Source organism: Amblyomma americanum, chromosome 1 (genome assembly GCF_052857255.1).
Source record: "Amblyomma americanum isolate KBUSLIRL-KWMA chromosome 1, ASM5285725v1, whole genome shotgun sequence".
Classification (NCBI taxonomy): Eukaryota; Metazoa; Arthropoda; class Arachnida; order Ixodida; family Ixodidae; genus Amblyomma; species Amblyomma americanum.
This window is the reverse complement of record NC_135497.1, coordinates 489,335,405-489,360,724: the sequence shown is the minus strand read 5'-3', so window position 1 is coordinate 489,360,724 and position 25,320 is coordinate 489,335,405. Positions and strand designations below refer to the sequence as shown.

Sequence of the window (25,320 nt, the reverse complement as noted above, 5' to 3'; positions counted from 1 at the left end):
TTATATGAACTCGATTTCAGCTAGTCGAGACCGGTTCAACTGCAGCGACACCAGGCGCCGAGCAGTGGCGGCCTCCAAGATTGTGGCCTGCCACCGCCGTCTCGGAGACGCAAGGGTGCAAGCGAAAAACAGGCTCGCATTTATCCTCTCCCCTCCCGCTAACGGGACTCTTCGACTGGACAGCGTTTACAACCACATCGGGGAAGGGCCAAGCTGCGTCAACTTACCCCTTGCGGCGATGTTGACTGGACCCGACACAACTCGGCGCGCCTTTACATGAACCAAGAAACCGGTTTTCGACCCGAGAACTCGACTCCATCCGGCCCCCAGTCTGTTTACAAGAACTCGATGCCAACGAGTCGGCTCTGGCGGCGCGCCATGCGAGGAGCGAGCGCAGTAGTAAACCGGCTCCCGCTTCTGTTTTCCCCAAGCGTGAAAGATGATTAAGTGTAATTTGCGGAGGGGGCTGCGAGTCAACCCAACCCTTGTGGCGTAGTTAAGGGGTAGAGTCGACTCCCCGAGCAGACTCGGCGGCGTTTACGTGAACCCAGTAATCTGTTTTCAATACTCCTGTCGCGTTCACGTAAACGCCGCTAATGTGCCACGGCCAGCTTATCTGCGCGCGGCAGTTTTGCAACAGACGACGGTGCAGCCGGTTTATGACGCCACTCAGGCTGCTTCAATATGGCTGTCGCTGCCGTTAAGGGGGGCGGGGGGCGGGGGGGGGGGGGGGGGGGGGGCTTAGAGCCTATAACTTCAAATTACAATTTGTAGCTCAAATGCGCGCGTGGAGCCCTGCTTCTGTTTTACAGACTTTTAGTACAGCGTTATAGCGCTTACGTACGTTATACGCAAGTATTTAGCGGGAGGTTACAGTGAAATCGCACGAGAACTTCGTTTATTGCACGCCAACCCGAACAAAACGATAGCGCAAGTCGCAGTGGCGCCATCTGGCGTTAAATGTGAAAACATTTTGTGACATTTTTTGCACTCAGCCAAGGTTATCCAAGATGCATCGCGTAGACAGCCAATTCCTTGGCCAGTTCAGTCGAGCCAGGGCCAATTTTTTTTTTTTTTACGTAACTGAACCGAGAAAAGTTTTTAATAACGTCATAGTGCGTACAAGCGTTCTTTCGGACCCCTACTGCCTACAGCCGAAACAGCTACTTGTGGCAAGGCTATGACAACACTGGTGTACGAACCCAAATCAAGGCAACCCACACACGGCGGAGTCTTGTTAGGGTTAGGAACGGCGGAATGGTCACACTGAATCGAAAATACGGCAACTTCATCCCTCATTCGTTCTGTTGTACGGCGAGAGGAGGTCAAGCGAATACCACGTGTACTGTACCATTTAAAGGCACTGAATATGCCTGAACACCCAATAACATTGAAGAATATCTCTCCGAAGCGGGTGACTTGGGCGCCGCCATGTTGACAACGCTACTTTTCCCAGCGCAAGAGCACGCGCGCTTATTCGAAAAACAGCGCACCGTGACGCAAACGTACATGAAGGCTCGATCTGAAACAGCGTTCTGCGCATGGCAGGACGAAGAACGCTATTCACGCTCTACTAAACTCTTTTAAGTAGGCATAATAACGTCGTGGCTAGACAGCTGCATCATAAAAGCACGATTTGTTGGCAGACCATTTCATTACCGTTTTAGAGTCACGAGAGGCACAAAAATAAAAAAGAGGCAGCATAACTGGTGATATGTCGTTGGTTGCCATTCCAGCTCTTGAAGCAGTCTGGTTTAAGTGTTGCAGTGAATTAAAACTACGTATCACCGTTTCTACTGCAGTATTTTTTTTTTTGTGCGTCACGTGAACTAAAGTCAAAGTGCACGCCACAGCCATCGTCCGCTTATGAAACCAGAACAGCATGAGAGAAGAAATTAAATTACAAATTATTTAGCGGTCGTAGGCCAACACCACGCGGTAATCCACGTATTCACTGTCTAACGCATCAGTTGAAAGAAGAAAACGCGCAACTAAAATAAGGTGTCTACACTCCCTTAACAGTAAGTTAAAAAAGAAAAAAAAAACATCCTGTCGTTGCCCCAGCAGAAAAGACGTCCCCTCATGACAAAAAGAAAAAAAAAACGAATGCACGCATTTTTCCTGGTCCGGCTTTGAGAAATGTCCAGAGAACATTGAGGGGAAGTGCGCACGTTAAAGCCTCCCCAAAAAGGGTCAGAGCATAAAAAGTGCCGCCTTTCAACTGCCCGAGTTTGCATGGAGCAAAAGCGACGAAAGTGAAGGAGACAGCAACAGATGCATAATTTGGTTGTCCTCGGACCTGGCTTGCCCTCCTCTCCACTTTTCGCCCCCGGAATAAAAGCCGACGCGACGACGCACAGAAGGAGACACGCAGCGCACCTTTTTGTCAGGCCGGACGAGAGCGATGGACAACTGGGACTTTGGCGGAGATTCGATGAGACACGTGTCTTTGGCGCGAGAAATTGCATTTTGCGGACCCTGGCGGCCACGGGGACAGCGCCTCTTGTCCGGTCCTCCCCTCCCTCCCGTCCATGCGAGACAGAAGCGGATCAAGGCGGCCAACGTGCACAGGCGGCGTTGATTTCGACACGCAACGATGGGAGCTCGCAAATTGGGACGCTCGAGATTCCGCGGCACCCCTGGAATAGAACGACGCCGCGCTTTACTTTCATGCGCTGTTCCACTTACTATGGCTGTCTGTTTTCTTTTTCGGGAATGCTGAAAAGAGCAAGGGGGACGAGAGTCAGGAGCGACAACGGCGTACTTTATAAGCACAGCACAGTGCCCTCTCAGCGGCGGCACACAACAGTCCGAGTGGAGGAGAAGGTCGCCGCCACTACACGCGCGTGTGTCCATTCGAAGACCACACGGCCCCTGCTCGGTCACGAGTGCTGCACTACCACACCCTGGCCTGACGTGCATTCTCTCCGGCAGTCCCGTTGGGCAGCTGACGCGTCTACACTGCGGGGGTCCCTGCGCCACGAGGAATACCAATTCTCTTCCAACGGCCGACCTATGGTGGTGAAAAACGAGCGGAACCCACTCCGACTGCAAGACGCCTTTTTATTGCACTGCAACGGCAATGCTGAACGAGGGGCGCAGCGGACGAAGGGGTTGCTATAAGCCCGGCGCTGGAAGGGGGAAAAAAAAAGCAAAGCCTGCACGAGGAACCAGGGAGGCAGCCAAATCAGCGAAGCGCAGTGCAGAAGCGCGCGTGCTAATAGGGCCCATTCAGGGCGTAAAACAAAAGAGCCGCCGGCAAAACAAAAGGAGGGGAGAGCCCCGGGCGCAGCCAAACAAAAGGAAGAAGCAAGCAGGCGCGCGCCTGCTCCTTATCGGAAAAGCGCGTTTTCATCCCCGCCTTTCAGGCACGCATTCGGCACGGTGCTCCTGACGCGCGCCGTGGAGCGCGAGCGAGCCTCCAAACACATGCATACATTACGCCGCGGCTCAAAGCACAACTACCATGCACCGGGCAGATAGGAGGGTCCAATGGATGCGGGAGCGCTCTTGGACACCGCGCGCATACATGGCTCTTTCCCTTACCCTTCTTTGGCTGCGTAGAGATTGGCCTCTTCTTGCGCTTTCCCTATGTTCTTCTTGTATCGTATCCGCTTGTTGCCGAACCAATTGGACACCTGCACGGCACACAAGGCGGGTGAGGACCACACCGCGACGCTTGTAAGAGAGGCGCACATTTTTGTCTGCAATGCACACTTATACCGCATTATGTGCGCGCGAAAATATATGCTACGCATGCACACGAACTTACCACCCTAGGCGAAAAGCAACACAAAACGTTGGTTTCGCGATATATTTTAGGGACGCCTCGGGCGCAGACCAACCATGCTGGCCGGATGACACACGTATGGCGTCGGGGAAACCTGGCGGCGCATTTCGGCGAGGCAGAAGCCGGCCGACCTCGGGGCCTAATGTATGCATGCAAGGCGTCCCGATGCTGATTCCCAGCGAGGAGCAGCCGGAGGGGGAAAGACAGCGCATTTCCATATTTTGAGGGCTTTTGCGGAGGAACCGCTCTCGCTAGCCCGGCGGCGACGAGACAACTGGTTTATCATCGACAACTCGGCGAGTATTAACAAGTCGCCCCGCCTTCTTACGGCGGCGCAAAAAGAAACCCCTCCGGCAGGTAGGCAGGCGAGGTCGGATTACCGAACAAAGGGGGCCCGATCGGGAGAAGCGCATCCTCCTCAATTAGCCCCGAAATCCGGCCCGTTACAGCCAATCAGCGAGACTGCGCTAAAAGAGGTCCCACGTACTGAGAGACGGTAATGCCGCACTTCCTAGCGAGTTCCTCCTTGGCTTCCTCCGACGGGTACGGGTTGCTAAGGTGCGAGTAGAAGTACTCGTTCAGGATCTCTCGTCGCCTGCTTGCTGAAGTTCCGCCTCTTTCGCCTGCAGCAACCAGAGGGAGGGAGATGTGTGTTGCAGCTGCGCTCCACTGTGCCCCGACGACCATTATCACGCCGCCCCCCTTCACACGGGAAAGGGACGTAGACAAATGAGCGCCAGGAGGAAAAGAGACCAGCAATGTTTAGAGGAATACGGCATCTTTGCTCCGCGGAGGAGGCCGTTATAAATTGCGCGATTATTCTAACGATTTGGGATCCATTCATTCGGTCGCGTGCCACCAGCCGTGTAACGGCCGCCCGGGAAATAAAAGAAGAAAAAAAAAAGCCCCGCGGCAGTTGCCGATCCTCGTCGCCGTGACACTTCCGTGTCGTCTCTCCTCGTTAATAATTTTTTTTCTCACAAGCTTCGCGTTGCGCTCGAGAAGGAACGGCGCTTTCTTCCGTAGCACAAGGAGGCACGTCATTGCACCGACACGCTCTCCTTGTTAAGCGCAATCAATGGGGGTCATGCAAATGAGCCGCCCGCCGAAGGAGGAGAGCGCGCGCAGAAAAGAAGGCCAACAGATGAAGACGAAACGGCCGATCACTCGCGCGCCGAGAGACACCGCCCCGTCCGTGGGCGCTACCGGCGGCCCAGGAAGAAAACGGCGGCGCAAATGGGCAATCTTCTTCTCGGGACAATCGTCGCCCTCTGCGCGCTTCCTCAAAAATGTTTTGCGCCGTTCAACTTCCCATCCATCACCGATTCCCGCTCCATCCTCGCGTTCTATCGCTTTTCTTTCTTTTTTTTCACGAAAAGGAAGCCTACACTGACGAATACTGGCCATCCGTCCCGCTCGGCCGTGCGAGAGCATTAAGAAAAAAAAAAAAAACCAAACGGTATAGCAGAAGATAGAAGGCAGTCCCAACATTGCAGTTTCATTCCCACCAAGGACACCTCGCGACAAAGTATTGAACGCAGAAAAAAAAAAAAAAGCAGGCTTTCGAATTGCATGTCAACCGGCACTTATGCCCCGAAAATAAGATATATTGCCCTTGAAGGCCATCAAGCGGAACAAAAGCTGGAAACATGCTTGGCCGCCCAACGGAAGGTTTTGATGCGAAGAACGAAGGACCGCAAGGTGATCTCACTAAAATAGGGCGAGATCGTAGGTTTTTACCTTTCTAGAAATCTCTGCAGCTGACAAGCTATGTCTATTCTATTCCAACGTTCGCAGCATTCGAAAAAAAAAATTCATCTGCTACTGGCACAAATCTCGTAACACGTGCAACCCTTCGACGAGGCTGCGCAAGGACTCCGGGTTCACCCGTTGACCCGCGCGACATCGTTGTTGGGAGTAAGAAGCTGCGTTTACACAGCGAGAATGTTCAGTCACAATAGGAGTAGTTTATTGCCCCCTAAGCCCTGATAAGCCACAAAATATTCTGTCCGATTTAAATGTAATTCGGGATATTTTAACACTGATCGGAACACAACTAGTTACCAAGACTCGCAGTACTCAGCACCACCTTGTAATTTTCGTAACATGACCACAGCAACTTGTATTTACTAACGATCTACTAATATGCACTCCGGCGTACATGCTGAACTTCACAACGATCCTAATGCACATCACTTTCCGGTGCACGTTACAACTGAGGAGAACAACTACGCCATATCATTACGTCCCTTAATGCTGATGTTTATCACGACAGTGTTCACAACGAATTCCCCATTTTATTGAGGCCTTAACTCAAGCTGGAGTTAACGGCCATGAAGCAAAACAGAAACACGCATAATTTGTCCTTGGATGAACAACCATATTCTCGAATTGTTGAGACAAAACGGAAGACAAGTGGCGCCATCACAAAGATCACAATTCATACCTTAGCCAGTTTAAAACATCCCCCAACAAATGCGTCTCCGCCATAAAAACAAGGAAAAAGCAATATTATGCAAGCCTTATTCAGCGAGGGACACTAGCAAAATTTGGAAGATTATAAAGCAAGCCACGAGCACAGGCCACGCAAAGCGGTTTCTTCCCGAAAATAGCAACGGCCACACATCTCAAACGTTCAGCACATTTTTCACTAGCATAGACCTATTCTTATCAAAATGCTTTCAGGAAGACTTAAAAAGGCTGTTTTTACCTAGCAGCATCGTCAGCACGTGATGCGGGAAGTACAACTACAGGAAATTTTATCAGTCGCTTCTAATATGTGAAAGCAAATGAACCAGACAGTATTCCTGTACGTACGCCTGATCAAGGATAACACTGATATTCTCAGTCCCATCCTCTGTAACTTATTCAATCACTGCTCACGCAATTCAACGTATCCGTCGCCAATAAACCTTGTTAAAGTAATTCCAATATTTAAACATGGTGCTCGTTAAGATCCGTACAGCTACCGACAAAGACCTGTTTTGAGTCTAGTAAACACTATTTCTAAAAAAAAAAAGAACTTCTGTTCGTGTTTACCAGTTTCTTGGTAAGTATAGTATTCTGTGCCCGCAACAGCACAGCCGGCCAGATTATTCCCCTTGATCTGCTGTCCTTACTTTAACAGAAGTGATCGCACTGAACAATCACGCATTTCTTGGCCTGGCTTTTGATACTGCTGATAGCAAACAAAATTCCTGCAAAATGACTATGTTATGCCTTCCGCGGAAGCACACTGGAGTTTTTCGGCAGTCATTGATGACTTCTCAGCGGCGCGGGCGTAGGGCCTCTCTTCGTTTTCATTATATACCGAAAGTGTTAACCACCGCAAATGTTGTACGTAGATGATGCAGCCTATATATCAATTTAAAGCTAAAAAAAGGTTGCGCAATGGTTCACAGCTAACAAGCTATGAATATTTCATTAGCTCACTACAACACGCAAATGGCTTCAAAGTCCCTTGCAGTAACCTTGGAACCACAGTGGCAAGCTCATATCGACGCGCTCTGTCCCAAATTGGTGCCATTTTCTTTTTTCAGGACTGTCCATTCTAATGCAATGCGAATAAGTTAATTTGCTTTGTTTAACAGTCATTTCTCACACAGCACTGAATCCCGCGGTTGGACGTTTGAAACACAAAAGCAAGCATTAATAACGATGAGTTGCATATTCGAGACGAAATACACCCAGCAGAAAATTGTTCAACTAAAAATCTTGCCTTTACATGGTTTGCCGCTGGCAACGTAAGCAGTGTCGTGAAATGTAGAACTGAGGATTGGGCGAGTTGGTCGTGATCCATCGCATGAAAAACCAGCGCTAAAAAACACACACACAAAGGGCGAGACGAGACACACGGAAGGCGCTGATCCGTGTGTCTCGTCTCGTCTCGTCCTCTCTCTCTCTCTCTGTGTGTGTGTGTGTGTGTGTGTGTGTGTGTGTGTGTGTGTGTGTGTGTGTGTGTGTGTGTGTGTGTGTGTGTGTGTGTGTGTGTGTGTGTGTGTGTGTGTGTGTGTGTGTGTGTGTGTGCGCGCGTGTGTGTGTGTGTGTGTGTGTGTGTGTGTGTGTGTGTGTGTGTGTGTGTGTGTGTGTGTGTGTGTGTGTGTGTGTGTGGTTTTTAATGCGATGGAGGAGTGTTGTGAAACACAGTCATACTCTCATTGTGTCTATATTTAGATCACCGTCACGTTCTACAGTAAGTGTGGCCGCCGGAAATTTCAACCTGCCATCTGTACATAATGTGTATGGAAAAAGACTGCTTGAATTTGCTGCAGTTAAGACATGGAACGAAATACCCTCTGACATACGCAAATCTCTAAAATTTTGTGTGCCCCTGGCGCTGAATTCTTGCTACAACATGAAGCTGCTTTAAGCTCGTAGTTAATTGAATCCTTTCGAACAGCACCTTCGACAGCGTACTGAGCGTCTATTCCACTCAATTATTGCAAGCCAAATACTTAGGTGAATTGTTTACAAGCGGTGAAAGGTTTTTTTTCCCTGCGCCTTCTTTGTAACCGCATGCGAACTTATTGAGCAGGCTGACCAACTGCGTCGCTTAGGCTACAAGTCCTCGTATGCGCCTGCCATTCGATTTGCGGCGCTCGGATATCATCCACTTCTCTGCCGTTGGATCCAAGCTTTATTTTGTTTTTGTAAGCTTGTTCGCACTGCTCATTCCACCCTGGCCTAGCAACAGCGGCAATACCTGTGGTCTACAGTATGGACTCATGCGCTGCATGCAGTATTTGCTGTGTACTACATACACACAATTCTTCCACTTGAAGATGAATAATATAAGACAAAGCTCTTTAAATTTCTCCCAATCAGCAAGCGATGACCGCCAACTTTTGTGACATCGCTGGCTATCATATCAAATTTCTTTTCTGCCTTGAGCAGTATTGGAAAGTGGTCAGTGCCATATGGATTATTGACGACACTCGATGTCAGGTATGACATAAGAAAAGGCGAATATATTATTAGACCCACTGAGGAGCATTTGTTGTGTGCTGATGTGCGCTGATGTTGTGGGGCACGTTTTCTGAACAAACATGCAACACAACGCGAGTTGCCCTAGAGTGTTTTGTTGGCGTTAAAATATCCTACTAGTAGGCATAGTTTGGAAGCTCATCTATTAGGCCTTCAAACTCGGATGTCCTGAATTGGTAATCGGGCACAATATATAAAGAACAAACCGTCACTAGTCTATCATATAACATGGTCCGAACAGACACAGCTTCACGGGACGTTGTAAATATTGAAATACGACGCGCGACCTCCGCAGCGGTCTTGACAATGCCGAATGCGGCATACTGCTTTACAAAGTATTCGTCAGAGGCATCTCTCTCCTGTACGCAGCCACTGCGTTTGGAATCGGGAGGTCAATTCCCTAAAGACATCAAGGCCTCTTGACATTCCATTGTGTAGCCAGTCCAACCTATGCTGATTGCGTCACTCGTTTCCGTTTGGTACCCTTTGGGGCTGCTCCGCTCGAGAGCCCATGGAGTTGCTGCTGCTGTGGTGGAGTGGGTGAGGGTGGGGGCAGTTCAGCAGCGCGATCTCCCCGAGAGATTAGAGAGTTTGTTTCACGTACGTACAGAGTTCACGTACGCTAACGTGAGACGTCTACGTAGCATACGCGCATGTCGTTTCAAACCCTTTTAGTTGCACGCGCGTTCTTCCTACCGCCATCTACTGACAGATGAAGACACTGCTGTAGCCACTCTAGAACAAGACGAGTCAAAGCCAAGCCAGTCGAACTGCGTCGGAGCGCTGCTTCGTTAGGCTTAACAGCTCGGAAATCGCCTCTATATCTGAACAACAAAAGCTATGTGCACTGACATCGCACAGCACACGGGAGCCTTAGCGCTTTGCCTCCATAAATACGCAGCCGCCGAGGTCGGGTTCGATCGAGCCCGGGAACTCCGGATCAGTAGCCGAGCGCCCTAACCACTGAGCCACCGCGGCGGGTTGAGACCGCAACGTAAAAATACGAATCTCACGTACGTACGTGAGACTCGCGCATACCCTTTGCGTTCTGCGCATGTGCACTGGTCACCCGTAAGAGCTCTACGCACGTGAAGCCTCTACGTACGTGAAACTAAAACTCTCTATTTCCAGCAGCTCGTTGGATGTAGCCGCCTCTGGGTTTCTTTTCCAGATTGGGCACGACCTGTCCGTGTGCAGCTCACACCTCTCTTGTGTACCCTCCCCGCATCTTGGTTTGCACCAGTGTCCAAAACGCTGAAGTACCGCCTCGGGTGTGGTACACGTTGCAGTGCAAGCATGAATGGAGTGTAAAACGCAGCCGCAATTTTACTGCTTGGTTATCAAGGCCTTCTAAACCCTGCGTCGGCCCTCTGCCCGGAAATGACTTCCCTGGACCAGTTAAGGGTATTTCAGGCATAGCTAAATCTTTCGGCTCAATTTTTCCCCGCACAGTTTTTGATTGCCTACGCGATAACGAAAGCGGATAAGTTTGCTACCGGTTCGTCAGAAGCGTTCTGCTGTTTTTTTTTTTTTTTTTGAGCCAGCAATTGGTTCTCACCACCGGCCGGTACCCATAAGATCACGGCTGTTATTCGGGCTGGCCACCCAACACGGAGCCCTCCCTGGGAGTGCGTTCAACACACTAACCACAACGCGGCCACCACTACCACCCAGACAGTAATAGGAGTGAGCTGTCGGGAAAGTGTAGAGAGGGCGGGTAAGTGGAGTGTCGCTTCGAAGGTCCCCACACTCGGCGCCTGCTCAGCCACCAGGATTTCCCAGACATGGCTAACACTCGGGAACCCGCCGCCCCCGACAAGGTCGACAAAACGGGCAGCAACCTCGGCCTTGCTCACCGTAATCCGCCGTGTATAGTGACAAGTGCGACGGTATGTAGCGCCGCGTCATCCTCCTCACGAAGGCGTGACGGTACGCAAGTGGAATTCTTTACAGGAAGAGTAATTAAATCAGCCTACATCTGGTTTGGTTTGGTTTATAGGGGTTTAACGTATCAAAGCAATTCAGGCTATGAGAGACGCCGCAGTGGAGGGCTCCGGAAATTTCGACCACCTGGGGTTCTTTGACGTGCACTGACATCGCACAGCACACGGGCCTCTAGAATTTCGCCTCCATCGAAATTCGACCGCCGCGGCCGGGATCGAACCCGCGTCTTTCGGGCCGGCAGCCGAGCGCCATAACCACTCAGCCACCGCGGCGGCCCTCAGCCTACATCTGCTCAAAGATGGCCGGCTAGGAAGAAAAAGGCCATTTCGGGACACGGATAGCCGTATTCATGGAGAGTTAGTGCCGTTTGTTCTCAATTCTTCTTGTCCTTACGTGTGGTCTGAGGACCTGGTCTCCGATTTGATTACTGCCAGTATACTGCAGCTGAGAAAATGCCTCGCTGCCAGCTATGCTTCCCGGCATTTACGGGTTCTGATGCATGCGCAGACCAGTGATGTGATTGGCCCGAGTCACTTAACTGGCAGCAGTGTTAGGCACAGATATGCCTTATTTTCCGGTGTGTAAGTCGCGTTTTTTTTTTTAGATTTTTTGTCGGTCCGATTTATATACGGCGAAAAAAATGACGCGCAACCTCGCGCCATCTTTTGCCGTCCCTGTAACCATGTTTCAAAAGCAAAAAAAAATGGACGAGTAAAAGAGAAAAATACTTGAGCTATTACAGCTTCAGCACCAACTGCCGCGATGCGCTCCCGCGGGAACCCAACTACGCGTGCACAGTGGCAGGAGTGCGCCCCTATCTGCGCAGATAGCTCACCGCGGATGTGGTTCACAGGAGTGGAAGGCGGATTTCGCCTTGCTAAAACTCATTTGATCCTACGGCCAGAATCTCATAATCTCGAAACAACCGGACTGACTGCAACGGCGGCACGGAGCGCGCGCGACGAACTTGCTGCTTACTAACATCTGAGATGCGAAGACGCAACGATGCACGATTGAAGTTGCGTTGCAGGACTGGAACCACGGAGCAGGGAGACAGCCCGACGTGAGAGAAAAAAATTATCCGGAAGTATCCGTTTCCCCACTTCGGCCGAGCAAGGAGGTCAACACCGGCGCCGTCTGGGAATATTTGTGCCGTGTGCATTTCCGGCGTACCTTCCGTCCTTTACCACTGTGATGGGGGAGGTAGGGATGGGCGCTGGGAAGTGCATCGGAAAGTTCTCGATCAGCTTAATGCAGACACTTAAGCATCGCTTCATTTCGCGGTGGCAGAACATTCGCCTATAGTCCGATATCCCCTTCCAGCCAATGGCGTCGGCCGATTCTCGTGACCCTGCTAGTGTGACAAGGCAGGGAGTGGTAGATGAGAGGGGATAGTACTCTCCCTGCACTGTCACGCTGGCAGGGTCATGATAATCGCCCGACGCCATTGGCTGGAAGGGGGTCCTTTTATGGAGAAAAACCGCTTCGCTCCTGAGTTGTATTCGACAATAGTAGGGCTAGCCTATTCATGCTAAGCATCATGCGTTGGCAGCCGCGTAATGCGCTGCAGAGTTGGTTCTTAGCTTCCGACAATTGGCTGGCTCCCAAAGGGCAAATCACTAAGCAATAAATTCGTGAGGCAAGGAGTGCAGTCGGTTGGCAGCTAGAGCGCCGTTGCGGCCGGACTGCATGCCTGGGCAAAAACGGCGCTCCGCGGGTTCTTCGAGTGCGTGCCTGTTCAGATCCGACCATCTACGCGCTGCCGTAGAGTTAATAAATGCACCAAATAACAGAGAACAAAGCAATATGGACACTGACAACTGGTAATCAGGCCAGCGCAGAAAGCTGTCGCCGCGCTTACCTCGCATTGGCGTTCATTGAAACGTCCGCGAAGAGCGAGAAGTTGAGCCGCACCCTCTTTCGGTACGCATACTGGCCGAGTGCGCAGCGCAGCCGTCTCTACGCCACGCCAGGCAGCAGTTTCGTTTTCTCCACACAGCAAACATGGCGCGCCTACTTGTCGGAGCGTTAAGAGATGGCGCTGCGCACTCTCTATTCGCTACGGGGACCACCCGCAAGTTTACATTAATGGCTCTGTGTGCAGACCCGCTGAGCCGCATTTGCAGCACTTGGGCTGGGCGCCTGTGAGGAGCAATGTCGGGCCCATTCGCTGAATCATTGGTTATCGCAAGGCCGTTTAAACGTAGTACGCCTTTCCGCAAACCACGGGATAGCAGTCATCCTGAGTTGACTTTTTATGGCACACAGGCAACTAAGGCCATCATGCGCTAGAAATGAAAAGTTTAAAGATATTGTAACTTAGGATTCTTGCATCGTGTTCGAAGGTAAAAACTGTCGTCATTCTGTCAAAGTCTGCAGTAGAGCGCCTGTAACGGGGGACTCCCGTTGATAATAAATTTGTTCCCGCGTCTGTCACCTGGCTGGGGAGCCTACAATTGGAAAGGACTCTGCTTCCAGCGGCTACCATCTCCCGATGGAGTCGCTGATGACACGACGGCAGACGCGGTTGCCAAAGAAGCCAGGTCTTACCCATCTTCAGTGACTGTTCCGAAGGACGCGAACTTCGCTAGCGGTGCGTCAGCTAACTACGGCCGCTTCTACACAACTGCCTTGTATCGACTGTGCGCGAACTCCGCCGGCAGCGACGCTCAAGCTTCACCGCGCCACCTGTGCGTGCACTGTGACGTGAACCGTTTCGTTTTCGAGCCAAGTGGGAGACACTCCTGGAAAACCTGCGGAGATTGAACGCTCCCTTGGACGAAGTCTCTCGCAATGTATATCCTGAGGGCAAGACGCGGACCATATGGAACTGTGGTAGAGCCAAAGTGACTCAACTGTCGCCACTGTCAGGCTCGCCTGTTCATGCGCATCGCCGCCCTTTCTTTTTTTTCTTTGAGGGGGCGGTTTCCGCAGCTGAAAACCCGGCCAGCGCGCTCAGGGACGGCCTAGAGAGCTTTAATCAGATTCTCGGAAATGGACTTCATCGCTCACCACAAGTTCGCTTCTCGAAGGGCCGGCGCAAAGGTGGCGTCGTTAATCAGGCGGAACTTGCACCCTTTGCCGGCACTTTTTTCGAGGGGGGGCATTAATAACGGGCCTCCGTGAGCGATAGCGCGCATACGGCGCAACAAGAGCGAAGCCGCGCCACTATCGCCGCCCTCTCGGCGAGACAGAAACCGCTTTAATAAGCGCCGCGATAAATACTTCCCCCCGCCTCTTAGCACGTATTCAACCCCGCAAAGGAGAGGTTTTCCGAGGGAGGAAACCGTAAAAAAAGAAAAAAAAAGAACTCGGCGATAGTAAGTGGCGCTACAGCGAAAGCGCGCCGAGAATTAGTAACGATAACAAACTTGGAGGGGAAAAACTTCAGAGATCGCACGAAGATGGGGGGGCTGGCAGTGACGAATGGCAACACAAAAACAATAACGCCGGTCCAGCGTATACGGCGGATAAGGAGGTAAAAGCGCAGGGCGGCGAAACACGCCCGGGCACCAAAACAAGAAAGAGAAAAAAATTACTCCTTTTTTTTTCTGTTCCGAGGGGTGCGCGCACGCAGATTTAATTTAATTACGAGAGAGAGGCTGGGAGTTTATTTATAAATCGCGGCTTAATAAGACACAGCCGTCCCCTGATTTCTTGGCCGCGCTATAACTTTTGTTTCATAACTCCTTTCTCGCCACGCACCCAAAAGCCTCCCGAGTTTTGAGGGCCGAAAGAAAAAAAAGAGACGGGGGCAACTTTTAATTGTTATTTATTCCGAAGGGACAGGCCAGGCCCCGCGCCAGCAGCGGCGCTCGAGGCATAAACATCAGCCCCGAGATAGGGAGTTCTTTCAAGTCATCCTCCTTGCGCTTCCGCCTTTGAATTATGGCCACTGGCGCTCCTTAATTTGTTTATCAACCATGTGGAAGAGAAGCCCCATGCGCAGCGCTGCCCGGCCGCTCCCGAGTGGTGGACTCTAGGGGAAGATCCCGAGGGACGCCGAGAACAATAAGAGGCCTGCCGCGGAGTGCGTGTAGATTTATCACGGCCTATATCCTCCCGATAAAAGAGCAGTCGGCGTTGTTTTCTGCCTTGGGCATGCCAAAGTATCGGGCGACGTACCTGGCGTCGAGGAACCTGGAGCGGAGGATCATGACGGCCTCGCAGGTGCTCTGCTTGAGCTGCACCTGGATGGAGTTGAACTTCTTGTGGATGATCTGCACCATGCGCTCGATCTCCTTGGGCGTGATGGGACGCGTCCGGCTCTGCTCGCGAAGCAGGTTCATCACGTGCGTCGTGAATTCGTTGCACGCCTGCGCCAGGGGGAGAGAGAGAGAGGTCCTCTGAGTGTCCATTTTCACGACAGGGTCAAACTACCACAGGCGTCTTTTAGACGCTCCCACAGTGAATTTAGCTATCCAAGCGTGACCGCGCGCGCAAGTGAACGGCTGCAGTCAGTTCTGCGTCCGCACCATGCGCGGTCAAGGAATTTTAGAAGGCAAATTTTTTTGCTTTTGTGTTTTGTTCTTTCGAACGATGCGTTAGACATTGGAATACTTGCAGCACCCCGTGGTATTCGCCGACGACCGCTAAACAGATTATTATTCTCCGTGACGCCGTTTAGTTTCATCAGTCGCCCGATGGCCGTGACGCGTAGCAGTAGTGGAACTTTAGGTCACGTGGTTGACAAAGAAACCAGCAATACAACAGCTGATACGTCATCGGTTAGAATTCTAGCTTTTGAAGAAGGCTGTTTTAAGTGTTGTAGTAAGTTTAAACTACGTATCAGCGTTTATGCTGCAGTTTTTCCGCGCCGCACGTGGCCTAAAGTTCAACTGCAGGTCACAGCCATCGTTCGGCTATGAAACCAGAACGGCACGACAGAAGAAATTAAATTACAAATTATTTAGCGGTCGTTGGCAAATACCACGCGGTGATCCATGTATTCTAGCGCATCATTTTGAAGAAGAAGACATGCAATAAAATTAGGTGCCTACAGTCCTTTAACCTGCCCTGCATGGCCACCCGCTTCGGACAAAGTGCAGCGTCGCCGCTGAATTTTCCGCACCCCCCATACATGTGAGAAAAGCTCATTGTTCTTCGGACCATTTGCTTGCTGTTCAGCCGAACTACGAGCGGACAGATGTACCGAAGCGGTGGCGAGTACCACTTTGGCTGGGAAGAGAAGAGGTAAACTGTTTCAGCTGAATCCTGCAATGTTTACTACTTTTTCCCGCCCCGTTTTTGTTCATGCTCTAGGCTACGTTTCGTCGAATTTCTCTTGCTCGTCTGAACAGCAGGTTCGCAAAGTCCTCCTCGATATTTGGATGTAGAGCTACCCGAACACGTTTTCCTGCCCTGCTCCTTGCAGAAATAACCCTCCAGAACCCCTTGACCTTTCGCTCTTACCAGCTCTGCATTCACCTGCAGAAGTACTTTAAAAGAAAAAAAGGCGCTATAATAACAAGCTCCCTGGCCACACTCGGGCGGCCCGACCAGTTGGGGCCAGCGAGCTAGGGAGAGAGAGAGAGAGAGCTCGGCCAGCGGCAGCAGCGGATGGGGAGGCCTAATCATCGCCGATGGTTTCCATCGGCCGCCGGCTGACAGTCGAGCGCCCACAGGCGCCCGGAGGCCCTTTTATCTGATTGAAACAGGCTGGCCAACAAAGTTCCCCGCGGCGCTGCCGGCCAAATAATAGCATTAAGGGACGCGGCCAAACAGTGATCGGACGGCCCCCCGTCTGCCGCCGGGCGTTAAATTCAAACCGACACGGGGGGGCGCCGCCGGTAAACGCCAAACAAGCGCGCGCATCCCGAGCACACGTGCCAAGATTCGGACTGACATGCGAATTCAGAGTGCACGGGTTGCGCACCAGCGAGGGCGCCCCTAATTGGAGAGACACGAGCTCTCGGTGCGAGCGCGCGCTGCCGCAAGCCAGCCAAGTGTTGGCAACTGGCCCAGAGAGAACCTCTGGAAATTCGTCAGACGCAGAAAGCAGCAGCCGCAACACGGGGAGAAAAGAAACACTACCGTTGGCCGGACGCGCCGCCATTGGTCAACTCCCTCCCCTCGGAATTCAGTGCATTCAGGAGTCCCCAGCCCGGAGGCGCTTGTTTGTTCGCTCGGACAGTGATGAGTGTGCTAACCATTCCTCTTAATGGGCATCATCTATTACGGCGTCGCAAGGGAGTCCCCCTTCTCCCCCCGTCAAACCTCTTTTCCTGTCGATAGCGGCACAAAGGAGACGCCGCCGAGGCAGTGAGGGACAAAGCTCGCTTTGCAGCCACCCGCACAGCACAGCTTTTATCGGGGAGAAAATATTCGCCCCACAGACATCACAGGCAGCGCGCTCGCGTAAATGGCGCCGGATAACAAATTCGCATTCATGGGGCCACTCGAAAAATGGCACCCCACGGAGTGTCGTGAAGCGGGTTACCGGTGGTTGCAGCAGTGTCCCAAAAAACTGATACATTCTGAGTTGACGGCAATCCCACGCAAAGGTTCGTAAAAATACGGTTCCTGTTAGTGTGTACCAACACAAACTGTATCACAAATTAAAAGGCGTGGCCCAGCGTTATGCGATCACAGCTGTTTACTACGCCCCTTTCAAGTTGGCCGGGCCGTGTTCAAAGCAGAAAAATTGATTTGACAATTGGAAGTATCAATTTTTAAAACTAGGCTCTCTGAGTTAGAAGAGCGCTTTTTTCTGCGTAGCATTGTCAGCGGTGTTAGTACATCAGAATACAGCCAAGACTTGCAAACAAGCAGGCTGGATAACTAGTACTTTATAGTTAACTTTTCAGCTATTACTGTTAGGCTCCTCACTTATTGAGAGGCATGTAGCCCACCGCAAGTAATATCCATCCATATCAGTTTTTAGACTTTCGACGAGCTACGTGCACTAGTTTGCCTGCAAGCTTTCCGAAAGCGCATCTATTGTGGAACCACGCTACCTGGATAGGGCCTAGCATGTATTTCTTCGTCCCGCTTTACTTTTTACTTTGTTTTGGCCCGAGCTTTCGGGACGAGTAGCTATGGGGGGTGGGCTAGGGCTATTGGTCTTTTTTTAAAACCATGGTTACATATATTCTTCAGAGTGCATCCCAACAAAGAGAGTCTGCGCATGTTCCAGTCAAGACTGCGCTGGACCGTCTCCTGTAAACGCAACGTGGGCGCCCTGCACTTTTGAACCAGGCGGCGTGTTTCGCTGGTTGTGTGCTGAATCGAAGGAGGGCAGCAAACAGCCACGGCGCTGGTGCTGTTTGTTGCTCTCGAAGGGGCAAAAAAAAAAACAAACAAAAAACAGAGAGAGAGACGATGGTGGTCAGCGCCGCTCGCTTTCTCCACCACCACGGGGGGCCAGCGAACAGGGCCCTGGAGAGTAAGGGCCATCAAAAGGTTCGCCCGAGGCAGAAAGAAATCAAACGCGGAGCGGGAAGAGACTCGGGCAAAAAAAAAACAAGAGCGGCGGTCTCCGGGGTTCGTTCAGTGGCGGCCATTTCCCTCGACCGCAGGAAGGAGTCGCGCGCAGCACCGGGAAAAAAGTGCGACACGCGCACATGTTCATGTGCGCGCCTCTGGTGAACATGCTGCGAGGAATGTCGGGCGGCGCGGCATGCAGGTGCCAGCGACAATAAAAAGACGTCGTAAAAGCGCCGACCTCCCGTTTGCCGTAACGACACGGGGCGCCCCGAACAAACGACCCAATGATCGCCGCCTAATGCCGGGGGGAGGCCGCCTTTATAGCGAAATGTAGGCTAGCGGGTCGCGAGAAGAAGAAGGCGGCAAAGTTTAGCCTGATCACTGTGACGTACACAAGTGGAAACGGCGGTAACAAAAATGTCCGCTACAACTCGAGAAGACGGGGACGCTCTCCCCGCCAGGGGACGGCAGCAGCAGGATCAGCGTCTTCCGGAAATTAGCGACAGAAGCCATCCATCACGGGCCGCCGGCTGCTGCTGCTGCGCCTCGCGAAGGAGAGAAAAAGCAGCAGCAGGGAGTCAGTCCTCCAAAAAGGAGCGCAGAATTAGCGAGACAAAAGAAGGAGCTGCTGTCCGGGACACAAGATGCAAACAACGCCCCCGCTCGGGCCTTTTCATCGGAGCGACGCGAGCGAAGGGATACGCTCCTCCAAGATGGAGACGATAATTGACGCCTTCGGCTGCCAATCGTTCCGCTCGTGGGAGCGAAACCACCACGAAGAACGGGGCTCGTTATTTCTCCCCTTGTCAGACACGCGAGACCATGTAACGAGAGGTTTCACGAGGCTTAGAAAAAAAAAAGGAAGCTTCGCCCAATCTCGAAGCTACAAGACTCCGGCTTAATATGCGCTCCACTCTTCTGGCTTGCCGCTTTCGAACCGCGCACAATGGCCGCATTATTAAAAAAGTGTCCTTAAGTGCACCACGCTGATGTATGGCATTACATTTTAAACCCACAAAGTAGGACCTTTATTTCCCCCCCCCCCCCTTCCCCAACAGCAGTGAAGGAGACATACTGCGCGCATCCAAAGGCGGCGGCCATCGGGAGCAGTTTTCATTTCAGCGCCGGTGCCGGCCGGCCACAAATCACGCGGGCCGGCAGCGCGTGGGAAGGGCCGAACATTAAGACCACCTGCGCGCAGACTCCGAGGATCAATCGGGCGAGGAGGAAGTAGAGGCGACCTCTACTGGGAGCACTCGGAAACAATGCGAGAATTGGCGCCAGGAGGCAGCGCGCATTCCCTAAGGCTACACTCACGCGGGGCCTTCCGAACTACGTGACACGCGGGCAAAAGCGCGCCACGCCACCTTGAGGCGCGCGACGTTCGGCGTGCGCTGACAAAGAGAAGCTCATTTTTCATGGCGCGAAAACCGCACTCGCGCGACCGGCGTGCGCGGCAGCGGCCTAATCAAATCTCACGCGCAGCGACGCCACGAGAGGCGCCCGTAACAAGACGCGGCAAGAGAGGGTGTAATGAGCTGCCGGCGTTGCCTTTTCTTTGCTGCCGGAGTCGCCGCATCAAATATTCAGCGGCCGCTTGGCGCGACCAAGTAAGGCCATTAACTGGGCCCCGAGATGAATGCGTCCCCAGCGGCGGCTCCCGGGGAAAGAAGACCCAAGGAGTCCGCTATGATTACCCGCCGGGAGAGGAACAAGCGACGCCCATTAAATTTTCAATCGGCCACCGTAGGTGCGCGGCCGGCCTCAGCCGCTCACATGTCGGAGATTGCGTCAACAGCGGCAATGAGAACAAATACCGCGCATGTGCATCGTGGCGCCGACTGTCTCCCACGAACTGCACTCGAATGATGATGGAAATCAATTTCGAGAGGGCCGCATGCGCTGTTGCTGGCCACCCCGCCAAGAAAGCAGCACAGGAAGGCGGAACGGCAAAAGGGGGCTCCAGAAATCCATTACCGGACCGGCTTCTGGGGGGAGCGCGGAGGAAAGAAAGGCCCTGGGTTACGAAAGATTACTCGTAATCCATCCAAAGTTTGGACAGATCCAGCCGGGCGGGTCAGCAGCCGAGAATAAAGAGAGAACCCCGCCGGAGGCAATTTCAGCTCCACGGCTTCTTCTTCTCTCCCCCCACCCCTTAAAGGAAAGAAAGCAACCCGCCACCTGGGCCACGATACGTCTGCAGCGAGGGGACTTGCATGCATTGAGAAACAGGGGTGCACAGCATTCCGAAAGGTAAATAGGGCGCCTTTCGACGAACCAAATGACTCACGCACCCAAAAAAGCAACGCCGTTAACACCAACGTCACACTCGTTATAATTCCCGCTCCTTCCCAACCTTGAACGAGAACTGAAGCGCGGCACCCAGGTATTTCCCTCGGATTGCTCAAAGGACTCAACATGCTGTTGCAACTCCTAGATTTGAAAGCGAAATGTTCGAGACCGAGCCTACATACTCATTTCCTCGCAGGGAATGCAACTGCACACCTCTTATTAGCGTCAGCGTAAACGTTGGAGCTTGATTCCGGCATTTCGTCGCTGCGCACAGATGGAGAACACCGGCAGTCTTAAGGAATGAATCTGCGTGCATACACGCAATAAACCCAACCACTGCCGCAGCTCTCGGGCTGGGAGATTCCTGCACCTGACGGCCGAGGGTGCCGCCGCCACAGAGGCGCTTCCCAGCCGCCGGCACACTCGCTTATCACATTAGGGACCGGCTCGCATTAATCCGATTGGCCCGGGGCGGTCGCCGAGAGAGGGTAGGCATCCGAAACGCGCAAGGGCGCCTGGCTAGTGCAATGCGCTAATGGGCTGCCGGACTCTGGCCGCGTCTCCTTGGGACCCCGGCGGCGTAAAGCGCCCCGATAAGGAGCGCATCTACTGCTCGGCGAAAACCACAGCCAGACTCCACGCAAACCAATGCGCGACAATTATGCGCACGCAAAGCCCGACTCCTCCCGAGCGCCCGAAAGTAATGCGGTACACAGAAAAGAGCCGCCACCCACACTCGAATGACACGGCGGGCAGAGGAAGCGGCCAACCATGAGTCACCCAATCAGATATGGCGGATGGACAAAAGGCGACCTCGACCAGTTCTCACTTGCCCGCTGCAACAAAACTCTCTGAAAAAGAGCAGACGGCGGCTGGCAAGAAAACGTGCTCCGGTCCATTTATTTCGAGCCCATTAGCGCCTGGCCAGCAGAACGGAAGGAAGGAAGGAGAAAGCCGCGTCAGCAGACGCCGTCAAGCGTGCGGCGTCGCTGGACACTGGTCAGTGCGCCAAAGAGAAACGGCCACATCAACCGCGGGGTGGGGGGAGATGCGCGTCAGCTGACGTGGCTCTTTTCAGTGTTGCTTTGCGCACGGGCTCTGGAGAGGTGATCAATGGGCAATCTGCGGACCCTAATAACGCCGTCCACCCAGCGGAGACACTTAACGACAGAAGCTTCCTGCCGGCGGACAGGGACGGACCCTGTGCTTAAGGAACTTCCAAGGGACGCCCGCAGAACAGCGCTCCGTCCTGTTTTGCACAACAGATCTCTGGGAGGCGCTCTGGCGGCACTCTGCACGGCCCCCTTTTCGGCAGAAAGCGTCCCCACGACCAGGCAATTTCAGAAACCTTAACACTAATAAATTATTCGGCAGACTACGTCTCCCTGCCAGCAAATCTGATAATGATCTGCCACGTAGACGTAAACGAGCAAAACTAGTCCGGTTAACTGCGACCTCACCTCGAATAGGAGGCCATTCCACTGAGTCCGACTGTGCCCACTGCAGCACAAAGGCCGTTCCGATATCTCTCAAATTAACACTGCCCTGTGCCAGTTGCGGCACAGCTGTGCCCATACAAAAACTTCCTAATCTCCTCTAACCTTCTGCCGCCCACTGCTTGGAATCCAGTCTGTTATCCTTACTAAGGACCATCGGTTATCTTGACCCGAGCCCATTTCTTCATCTTGATTTCGACTATAGGATGCCATCAATCCGCACTGCCCCCTTCCTCTCTCTCAAAGTTGCACCTAACATTTTCCTTTCCATAGCTCGGTGCGCTCTCCTTAAATTAAAGCTGAACCCTCTTCGTTAGCCTCCACCATTTCCGCCCCATAGGCGACTACCAGTTAAAGGCAGGGACTCCGGAATTTTTTTCTGAGTGCTGGTGGGTGGGGGGCAAGACTTCGAGCTTATTTTGTTATTTATTTATTTAATGCTCATTTACATAATGAATTTTATATTATTTTTCAATGTTGATGCAAACTGTCACGTTGGGGTGACGCCACTCCAGCAGTCAGGAAAACAACGAAAAGGCTTCCAAAAGGAACTGTTTCAGGGGCACACTAACAACTGAATGACTCGGCGGCGGCAATAGTCACAAGCACGCTGGGCAGTCATCGAACTGATTGTCTGCAGTTCTCGGCCGCGCTCAATTCAAAGCTGGCGAGGAACCTTCGAGACAAAGAACCAAGAGCAACTACAACAACCTGAAAAAATGTGGAAGCGTTTGCACGTGGCCACGATCAACGGAGATAAGTGTGCCGGCGGTTTTGAATGCGACCGATCAAACGGTGCAAAGAATCGTGGGAATCTAAAACGAACTGAAATGGGCATCTTTATAGATGTGCGCAGGAGGAGTGTTCAATTGATGAAAAACGGTTTCTATATAGTTTGTTCAAATTCTGGTAATCATGATCATGTACACGGGCCAGACAGTGGACTTCTAATGGGACATGACTGGTTTAGGTTACTTGTGTACGAAATGCTTGACAACTAGGCTCCGAATTAAGCCAAGTAGCTCAGCTCCACTGTGCTTTGCATTAAAAGAGTCCTAGAACAGAAGTGTTTCAATTGTCAGAAATCTGATCCAAGTGCAAGCAAGCATTTAGAGATTGGGTGGGGGGGAGGCGCTGCCCCCCTTGCTCCCCCTGTTCCGGGGTCCCTGGTTACAGCTGTTGTATACTTCTCTTGGGCGATATCGGTAAACTGCCCTTCAAGATCTGGGAGAACCTGCCATGTGCTCTCCACCCCATTCTTATTCTTCCACTTATATCGCTCTCTTGATTCGGATCTGCGGTCACTACCTGACCTAAGTACACTTATTTCCTTAACACATCCAGCACCTCGCTACCAACTGTAATCTGCTGTTCCCTTGCTAGACTGTTGAACATTACTTTGGTTTTCTGCATATAAGTATTTAAACCCAGAGTGCTGTTTTGCATGTCAAACTCATTGATCATGTTCGGTTTATGGTTTATGGGGGTTTAACTTCTCAAAGCGACTCAAGCTATGAGGGACGCCGAAGCGAAGGGCTCCGGAAATTTCGACCACCTGGGGTTCTTTGACGTGCACTGACATCGCACAGCACACGGGCCTCTAGAATTTCGCCTCCATAAAAATTCGACCGCCGCGGCCGAGATCGAACCCGCGTCTTTCGGGCCGGCAGCCATGCGCCATAACCACTCAGCCACCGCGGCGGCTCGCAAGGCAATGTCATCACCGACTCGCAGATAACTAAGGTATTCTTACCCCAGCTCTTCCCAGTCCAGGCCTCTGAATACTTGCTGTAAACAAGGCAGTGAAAATAGCATTGGCGAGATTGCTTCTCCTTGCCTGATACCCTTTCGTATTGGGATTTTATAGCTGTCGTTATGGAGGACAATGGTAGCTGTTCATTCGCTGTAGATATTTACCAGCATTTTTAGAGCGCTACCTCTACTGGTCACATTTCGAGCCTCCGAGTTATTCGGATAAATCCAAAATGGCGGCCTCCATAGCAACGACATTGTATTAGAGCGTTAAGCTCTACTTCTCGCGTTTCGGGTCTCAAGCGTTACGCGTAATGACGCAAATCGTAACCCAGTGTTCACCACGCTAACTGAGCTGGTTACGTAATGGAATAAAATAACAGGCGGCAGCGTGATGACCGATCTAATAATAATAATAATTGGTTTTTTGGGGAAAGGAAATGGCGCAGTATCTGTCTCATATATCGTTGGACACCTGAACCGCGCCGTAAGGGAAGGGTAAAGGAGGGAATGAAAGAAGAAAGGGAGAGAGTTGCCGTAGTGGAGGGCTCCGGAATAATTTCGACCACCTGGGGATCTTCAACGTGCACTGATATCGCACAGCACAGCACACGAGCGCCCTAACCACTGAGCCACCGCGGCGGGTATGTCCGAACTCCACAACTCGAAATTAATCATTGTCGATCGGGTATATATATCCCTGTCTGGCAGTTATCAAAGTCGGCCCACTTAGTTCAGGCATTCGTGTAAAATTTGTGGGCCAACCGTTTGCCGCAGAATGTTCCGGATGGTGTCATACGATTGAGCGCTTCGCGCAGCATAAACTTGCTAGTTAAGTTAGAGCCACGCTCGCGACAGGGATTCGAACCGGCGACCTATGTTAGGTGTGTTCATTAATGATCGATACTCGATCGCTGCCTCAGCGTCAGCTCATTATTAAGTGAGGCTCTTCTACACCTTGATTCCGCAATGCCTTCACTACTGCTGAAGTTTGGACTGAGTCAAATCCTTTCTCCTAGTCTATAAACGCTATATACAGGGGATGGTTATGCTATGCGGATTTCTCTATCACCTGACTGATAGTGCGAATATGATCTATTGTCGAGTACCCTTCAAGAAAACTTGCCTGATCATTTGGTTGATTAAAGTCTAAGGCTGCCCCGACTCTATTAGCAATTAGCTTAGTAAATACCTTATAGGCAACGGCAGTAACCTGATCAGTCTAATTTTTCAAGTCCTTGGTGTCTCCTTTCTTATGAATTAGGATAATGTTCGCGTTCTTCCAATCTTCTGGTACGGTCGAGGTCACAAGACATTGCGTACACAGGGTGGCTAGCTTCTCTGGCACAATCTCCCCTTCGTCCTTCAGCAGATCTGCTGGTACCCGATCCTCACAAGATGTTTTTCCCCTTTCCATTGCTCCTAAGGCTTTCTTTACTTCCTCTTTTGTTACTGTCGGGATGTCCCATTGCTGTGCTACTGGCTATTTCATCAACGTCCCGACTGTACTCGCCGCTTTATCGATTTGTGTAGAAATCTCCGGATACATTAACTATCTTATCCACATTGCTGACATTGACCGCTTTGTCTCTTAACGAATGCATCTGGTTTTTACCTATGCCTAGTTTTCCTCTTCAC

At 51.8% G+C, this 25,320-nt stretch overlaps 1 pseudogene across 1 annotated transcript in view; it reads right to left on the bottom strand.

The window, feature by feature from the left end:
• Positions 1–25,320, bottom strand: part of LOC144116092 (homeobox protein extradenticle-like) — a 273,763-nt pseudogene that overhangs the window by 88,403 nt on the left and 160,040 nt on the right. The window contains exons 4-7 of the transcript XR_013311725.1: positions 14,843–15,033; positions 4,274–4,413; positions 3,530–3,638; positions 2,689–2,718 (exon numbers count right to left, since the gene is read on the bottom strand). The product of XR_013311725.1 is annotated as a homeobox protein extradenticle-like (transcript). The remainder of the gene's footprint in view (positions 1–2,688; positions 2,719–3,529; positions 3,639–4,273; positions 4,414–14,842; positions 15,034–25,320) is intronic.